Source organism: Neophocaena asiaeorientalis, unplaced genomic scaffold (assembly GCF_003031525.2).
Source record: "Neophocaena asiaeorientalis asiaeorientalis breed wild unplaced genomic scaffold, Neophocaena_asiaeorientalis_V1.1 scaffold313, whole genome shotgun sequence".
Taxonomy (NCBI): Eukaryota; Metazoa; Chordata; class Mammalia; order Artiodactyla; family Phocoenidae; genus Neophocaena; species Neophocaena asiaeorientalis.
Window position 1 is genome coordinate 307,273 of NW_020175412.1, and position 9,192 is coordinate 316,464.

Genomic DNA, 9,192 nt, shown 5'->3' on the forward strand with positions numbered 1-9,192 from the left:
TATGTATAGGTAATTCACTTTGTTATAAAGCAGAAAGTAACACACCATTGTAAAGCAATTATACTCCAATAAAGATGTTAAAAGAAACACAAAGATTGGAAAAATTAAAAACAAAATCAGAAAATAATTAAGCAAGTATAATAAACAATAAAATTTCAATAAAACAAAAAATTTATTAGAAATTAATATAGTTATAAATTACTACGCAGATTGACCTCAAAAAAAGAGAACACCCAAATTGCCAATATGAAAAATTGAAAAAGAGAAATTGACTCAGCTACTCTAAACATTAAGAGATAAAGAACAAACGTCATGATAACTTTATCCCAAAAGTCAATTACTTTGATAAAATGCACAAATTCTTTAAAAGGTACAAGTCATCAAACCTCACTCTTAAAAATATATAACCTACATAGTACTACATCTATTAAAGAAATTGAATTTTTAGTTTCTTTTAACAAAACAAAAACCTCTGAACAGAGAAAACCCCAGGCTCAGATGGCTTCACTAATTAATTCTACCAAATATTTAAGGAAGAAATGACACCAACTCCATTGAAATTCTTCCAGAATATAGAAAGAAAGGGAAACTTCCAGGGTTATCTTCTGAGGCCAGAACTACCCTGATACTAAAGCTAGACATTAAATTTACAAAAACATAATAATACAGACTTATTATCCTCATAAATAGAGACTCAAAAATTCTCAACAAAATATGAGCAAATCAAATTCAACAATACAAAAAACGGTAATACATCATGGCTAATTGAGGTTTATCCTGACAATGCAAGAATCAGTCATCATTTGAAAATCAATCTATATAATTCACCACATCAACAGACTAAAGGTGAAAAATATTTCTTTTCATACCTGTAGTGTAGTGTAGTATGGTAGTCAGAATTTTTAAATGGTTCCAAAGATTTCTAGTACACCTCCACATGTACAAGCCCTCCATAGTCCCTTAAGTGTTCAATTTGATAGATTTTACTCCCATAATTTGGTTATGTGATATGGCACAGTTGATGTGAATAAAAGATTACCCAAGTGGGTTTGACTTAATCACAAGAACCCTTTAAAAACGGAGCATTTTCTCTGGCTGTTCCAAGAAGAGAAAGTCAGACATTCATAGCATATGAAGGACTTGACACACTGTCACTGGCTTGAACGTAGAGTGGTATATGTGGAAAGGACTTGAGAGTGGCCTCTAGGAGCTGAAAGCAATCCCCAGCCTACAGCCAACAAGAAAATAGGAACCTCAGTCCTACAAGCTCAAGGGACTGAAATCTGTCAATAACAAGAAAAAGCTGAGAAGTGACTTTTTCTTCAAATCCTCCAGATGAGAACTGAGTTGACTGACAAATTGATTTCAGGCTTGCAGGATTCTGAGCAGAGAACCTAGCTGCAGTGTGCCAGACTTCTGACCTACAGAACTGTGAACTAATAAATAGGTGTTGTTTTAAGTTGCTAAGTCTGTGGTAATTTGTTTTGCAACAACAGAAAACTAATGCAATGTAGAAAAAGTCTTCATCAAAACTGAACCATTAACGATTTTTTTTAAAAAACACCCTCAGCAAGTTGGGAATAGGAGAAAACCACCTCAATCTGATGAAGGCCATCTACAAAAAAAAAACTAGAGTTAACATCAAAGTTTATGATGAAAGACTGAATACTTTCTTCCATACATCAGGGCAAATCCTCAACCCAACAGTCACTGGACACAAGGTCAATACCCAAAAAACAGTTAAATTTTGATATACTAGCAAGGAACAATTGAAAACATACTGAAAACAATTGAAATTTATAAAACATTATCACTTATAATAACACCAAAAACATAAATTACTTAGGTATAAATATTTTAAAATATAGGTTCTGTATACTGAACACTACAACTACCTAAACAAATGGAAATATATATTATGGTCACCAATTGGAATACTCAAAAATTTTAAGATATCAATTCATGCTAAACTTATCTACATATTTAATGTAGTTCCAATAAAAATCCCAGCAAGATTTTTTGTAGAATTTGGCAAGCTTCTCCCAAAATTTATGTAGAAAGGCAAAGAAACTAGAGTAGCCAACAGGGTTTTGAAAATACGAGAACCATCACTACCTGATCTCCAGAATTACTATAAAGCTATAGGAATCAAGACATCATGGTGTTAGAGAAAGCACAAACACAAAGATCAATGAAACAGAATACAGAGTCCAGAAATAGACCCACACAACTATGGTCAATTAATTTTTAACAAAGTTTCTTGTACAAAATGTAACTCAAAATGAATCATAAATCCAAAAGTAAACACAAAATTTCTAGAAGAAAACACAGTAGAAATTCCTTGTGATCTCCGTCGGATAAAGATTGCTTAGATAATGACATCAAAGTGTGAGCCAAGGAATGCAAGGAATATAGCTCTAGAATCTGGGAAAGGGAAGGAAACAGATTCTCCTCTAGAGCCTCTGAAGGGGCCACAGCCTTGCTCATACCTTCATTTCAGCCCAGTGAAACTTGCAATTTATGACCTCCAGAGCTGTGAAAGAATACATTTCTGTCCTTTGAAGGCAACAAATTTGTGGTAATTTATTACAATAGCAGTAGGAACTGGATACATCCACTTTCACTAAACCATTTCAGGTCTATTGTAAAAGCTGTGCTTGAGTACTGACCTCAGAGTGTTAGCAAAGAGGTAAACTACTGGGAAATCCAGAAGTACAACCCTGCGGGTTTGCCCTTTGGAACCACTCCCCCTATTGTCGCTATCAAAGCATTATCACTATCCCCCAAATAAACAATAAACCAGGATGTTACATGCCCTTGGGCTGCAAAGGGCCTGAATATCCCCAGAAATCAAGGGGAAGTATACAAAACCACACCCATAATTGCCAGCCTGCCCGAAGTAGCTTCCCATTGCTCCTGAGCTCCGCCATTACAGTTCCATCCCTATGAAACAAGTCAAATGCATCTGGGCAGGGGATAAGTGAGTTTATGTAATCACCTTTTGGGAGCACCTTTTGATGTAATCACCTTTTGTGACAGAGAAAGAGTAGGAATAGAAAGGGCTGAGCTGAGTTGATCCTCAGCAGCTAAATACCAGTTTAGTTCAGTATGTGGGGAGGGGTCATCATGGCTCGCTTCTCCACTCAGCCTATCAGGATCCCACCAACTGTCTCTTAATGTGTCATGCTTTAACAACTGCTTTCATGGGATTGGGGTCCTGCTTATAGTGAGGCAATGATAGTTATCCTAGGAAAACAACCCTGCATACTCTAGAGTTCACATAAAACACCCAGCTTTGGGATTTTCCCGGTGATGTTGCTCCTTAAAATTTTAGTCAGTTGCCTGTGAGCTTTTTTGAGGGAATTCAGTCCTACCCTTTGAATTCCTCAGTCTATGAAAAGGGACATCCAGAATGAGACCATCCACTTAAAGCTTCTTTTCCTTTGTAATATTTCCTTTAGAAATGGCTCTCCCTCAGCTCTCAATTTAACATTATATGCCTTAGGATATAGTGCCTTCGGATATGAATCAAAGCAATTAGCTGGGTGGTACTTTTAAAATTTGGGACCAGATTATATATGCATTTCTATATATTGCTTTTCCTTACAGAATATCACTGAGATTCTGCCAAGCCAACTAATACGGCTTTAACTCATTTTTAATGATGATATAATACCCTATAAGCACAACTTATTCCAATTTTCCTCACGTTTTAATCAAGAATTGGTGTTGACTTTTGTCAAAGACTTTTCAACATATATAAAGATAAGTATATGATACTTTTATTTTGCTCTTCTAACAAGACATTTTATATTAATAAATTGCCTAATATTGAAACAAACTTGTATTCCTGGAATAACTTCATGGTCACAGAGATGCTGGATTCTGTTGTTAATACCCTATTTAGTATTTTTGCATCAGTATTCATGAATGATATTAGTTTGCAGTTTTATTTTATTTTTTTGTACTACTTTTATCAGATTTAGATACAAATGTTGTTCTTGCTTTGTTAAAAGGATGAAGAAGATTCCTTCCTTTTTTATACCTTCTGTTTCTCTGTTAAATTTTTCTAGCCTTCCATTCGTCTCAAGATTTTTCACACTTCCTACTTGGAGTATGGTTATAATAGCTGCTTTAAAGTCTCTGATAATTTCAATATTCTGTGTCACCCCAGAGATGATAACTCTTTTGTCTTTTCCCTTGTGAGATGTTGAGATTATCCTTCAAGTAATATTGGATTGAATCCTGGACATTTTTAATAGTATGTTATAAGATTCTAGGTCTTATTTAAATCTTATGAAGAATGTTGTTTTTGTTTATGTTTTAACACAAGATTGACCCAATTAGTTTCAGGTGGCAAGTTTCTACTTGCATTCTGTGATGCTATGGACTGCAGTTTTGTGTCCTCCCAAATTTTATGTGTTGAAATCTTAATCACCAATGTGACGGTATCTGAAGGTGGGGCCTTTAGGAGGTGACTAGGCCACAAAAGTGGAGCCCTCATGAATAGAATTAATACCCTTATTAAAGACACCCCAGAGAGCTCTCTCACCCCCTTCTACCACATGAGGATACAGAGCGAGAGAGAAGATGGCCACCTATGAACAAGGAAGCAGGCCCTCACCACACACCATATCTTCCAGCACCTTGATCTTGGACTTTCCAGCCTCCGGAACCGGGAGAAATAAACGTTTGTCATTTAAGCCACCCAGTCTATGCTACTTTTGTTATATCAGCCCATGAATGGACTATGATATATGAGCTGTGCTTCCAATATAAATTTAACTTTCAAAGCCTTTATAGTGCTATTCCAACCTGTCATGCATGTGTGCCATCCAACAGCTTTTCTAGGCTGTGGATAGTGGTCTACCCCATAGTTTGGTGCTCAAAACCTTTGGTAAGTTGCTTAAGGTCAGAAGCTCATACACAAATTTATGAGATGGTTTTATTGAGCTCTCTCATCTCCATTATCTCTGTGACTCTTTATGGTTCTCAGGAGAACACTCCCCCCAACAATGGCCCTCTGACTAGAAAGCCAGGGCTTTAATTTCTCCCACTCTGCTATGAACTTCCCATCTACTACATCTGCCTCTGGGTTCAAGCATCAAGAGAAAAGAGAAAAATTAAAAGCAACAGGGATTACCCCCATGTTCTTTGGACAATTGTTATTCTGGTCAAAGAGAAGGGTTTACCTCCCTTGGAGTTTTGTTGCCTGGCTAGACATTGCTACTGTTGCTGCTACTGATGTCACAAAACTCCCTAGGAAATAGAGTGGGAGTTTATGGAAAAATAAACAGAGGATATCACCTACTGCTTCTGACCCATAGGGGTTCCCTTTCCTGCTCTTCAGACCAGAAACAGTAACCTTTCCTTCAGCCCTTTATTTCCACACCAGTGCACAATTTTAGGCTGTGTTTGAGTCCAGACTGGGAGATACTGAAGGAAAAAAATTGGAAACCCACCACCAGTCCAGTTATACTTTGAGTTCTGGTTTTCTTCCCCAATTGTAAGTGGCAGCCTTACTACTTATTTAAAGAGTCCTTAGATAACTGCTAGTTGCATTCAGTGGGAAAGAAAGGGTGAAGTGTGCTTACTCTTTCTTAATTGGAATAAAAACACTTTTCCTTCCTTTTCAATCTTCTGGGACAATTTATAGAGAATTTGACCTGACTGGTCTTTGAAATTTTCATTGAATTCCCTTGTGAAACCATGTGACCTGGTGCTTTATGCTTTGATATCTTTTTCTATTTCCTGCATGAAAATTCAATGCTTAAGCATTATATTCTTAATGAAGTCAATTTTAATAATCCATATTTCCTTAGGAAATTATACATTTCATCTCAGTTTTCTAATTTATTTGCATAAATATATGTAGTCTTCTATAATTTTTGAGGTAAAATTCACATAGTATAAAATTAATCATTTTAAAGTATATGATACAATAGCATATAGTATATTCACATTGTGCAACCATCACTTCTATCTAGTTCCACATATTCATTACCTCAAAAGAGACACCCTGAACTCATTTAGCAGTCACACTCCATTCCTTCTCTCACAGCTTCTGGTAACCACTAAACTGCTTTCTATATCTAAGGCTTTATATTTTCTGGATGTTTCATATAAAAGGAATCATACAACATGTGACTTTTTGTGTCTGTCATCTTTTACATAGCAAAATGATTACAAGGTTCATACACTTATGTCATATATCAGTACATCATTCATATTTATGACTGAATAATATTCCATTGAATGAATATACCACATTTTGATGAACACTTGTGTTGTTTCCACCTTTTGGCTATTATAAATAATGCTGCTATGAACCTACATGTACACGTTTTTGTTTGAACACCTGTTTTCAATTATTTTGGGTATATACCTAGGTATGGATTTGCTGGGTCATGTGATAATTCTACACTTAATTTTTTTAGGTCAACCATACTGTTTCCCACATCATCTGTACCATTCTACATTTGCACTAGCTATGTACAAAAGTTCCAAGTTCTTCACATCCTTGCCAACAATTGTTATTTTTCATCATAGCAATCCTAGTAGATTTGAGGTGATATCATTGAAGTTTTGATTTGCATTTCCCTAATATCAGTGATGTTAAGCTTCTTTTCATATGCTTTCTGGCCATTTGTATATCTTCTTCAGTTAAATTTATATTGAAGTCATTTGCTCATTATTTGTTTGTTGTTGTTGAGTTGTTCTCATAATCCTTTTTATCTCTGTAAGGTTAGTAGTAATATTCTCATTTTCATTTTATATTTTACTTTTTTTGTCCTCTCTTTTTCTCTAAAGGTTTTTCAATTTTGTTCACCTTTTCAAAGAACAAACTTCCAGTTTCATCAATTTTCTCTATTGTTTTTCTGTTCTCTATTTTGTTTATCTTTGCTGTTATGTTTAGTATTTCCTTCCTTTTGTTAGCTTTGGGTTTATTTTTCTTTTCTATTCCTAGTTCCTTAAGGTGTAAAGTAAGGTTATTGATTTGACATCCTTTTTTAATGTAGACATTTGCCACTATAAATTTTCCTCTTATGATTGCTTTTGCTACATCACATAAATTTTGGTATATTGTGTTTTTGTTTTTACTTCTATCTACGTATTTTCTAATTTCTCTTATAATTTCCTAATGGTTAATTAAGACTGTGTTCTTTAATTTCCACATATTTGAAGATGGCAGAGTAGGAAGACCCTGAGCTCACCTCCTCCCATAGGCACACCAAAATTACTATTTACAGAGAAAGTATTGATGAGAACGACCTGAAGATTAGCAGAAAAATCTTCTACAACTAAAGATATAAAGAAGGAACCACAAGGAGATGGGTAGGAGGGACAGAGACACAATATACTCAAGACCTCAAGACCATACCACTGGGTAGGTGACCCATAAATGGGAGGATAATTACAATTGAAGAGGTTCTCCCAAAAGAGCAAGGGGTCTGACCTCCACATTGTACTCCCGAGCCCAGAGGTCCTGCACTGGGAAAATGAACCTCCAGAACTTTTGACTTTGAAGGTCAGTGGGACTTAGTTTTGGGAGGACCAGTGGGCTGCAGAAAATAGAGATTCTGTACTTAAAGGGTATACACAAAATCTCACATGCTCTGAGACCCAGCACAAAAGCAGTAATTTGGAGGGAGCTTGGGTCAGACAAACTTCAGATCTTAGAGAGCCTTCTGTAGAGGCAGGAGGCCACTAGGACTATTTCTGGAGACATAGACACTGGCAGTAGCCATTTTGAGTGTCTCATTCTACCAGGAGGGAACTGCTACTGGCAAAACCCCTTTAGGAATCCCTTCTAGCATATTAGGGCCAAGACCCAGCCACAGCAACCAGCCAATCAGCACCAGTTCTGGGATGCCCCAGGTCAAGCAGCTAGCCAGGTGGGGAAACAGCTCCAACCACCAGCAGACTGACTGTTGCAGGAACCCCTGAGGTCCCAGCTGCCTCAGGACATGGCCCTATCCACTAGAGGGCTCAGGACCTGGCCCCTCCCACCAACTGGTGACACTAGCTCCAGGATCCTGGGGCCCCACAGCCAGCCATTGGGACACAGCCCTGACCACCATCAGGCTGACACCAGCTCTGGGACCTAGCCTCACACACCAGTGGGTGGACATCTGCCATGGGATGCCATGGGCCACAGTCCCTTTCATCATCAAGCCTACTTCAGCTCCAGGACCCCAGGGTCCCACAGCCAGAGACTCCAGGATGTGTTCTACCTATCAGCAGGTCAGCATTAGCCCTGGGACTGGCCTCACACACCAGAGGGTAAGCAGCAGCCCCAAGATTCCTTGGGCCCTGGCCTTGCCAACCAGTGGGCTGACACCAGGTCTGGAACCCCCTGTAGTAAGATCCTCAAGACTTATCTCCACCCACTAGTGGGCCAACACTAGGGCCAGAACATGGCCTCACCCACTGGTGGGTTGCTACCAGCTCCAGGACCCCCTGGGCTATAGCACCACACATCAGCAGGCAGACAATGCCCCAGGAGCACCAAGTTCCCACAGGGAGAAGTGTCAGGACCAGGCACACCCACCAGTGAGCCAGCACTAGCCCTAAGACCACCAGGGTTTCACAGCCAGCAGCCTTGTGACCCAGGCCTGCCCACCAGATGGCTGACACCAGAACAAGAACTCTCTAGGTTGTGCAACCAGCTGTGCCAGGACCCAGCCCTGCCTAACAGCAGCCAGTAGCCTCCACACTAGGCAGAGTCTGGCAACCAACCAAACCATAGGGCAACAATGCCTACCAGTGCACCCACAGTAGTCAGCTCACCACAACAGAGGAGATAGCACAGCTCACATAGAGGGCACCCCAAGAGCATATAGCTCTGGTAACCATAGGGGAGTGTGATGCTGGGACCCATAGGACATCTCCTACATAAGGCCACTTCTCTAAGATTGTGGAATGGATCCAACTTATCAAATACATAGAAATAAAAACAGAAAATTAGACAAAGTGAAGTGACAGAATATGTTGCAAAAGAAAGAACAAGATAAAACCTCAGAAGAAAAACTATGTGAAGTGGAGATAAGCAATCTACCTGATAAACATTTCAAGGTAATGATCATAAAGATGCTCAGACAACTCAGGAGAAGAATGGATGAACACAGTGAGAAGTTAGGAAAGAGAAAATATAAAGAAAAACCAAGCAGAGCTGAAGAATACAATAACTGA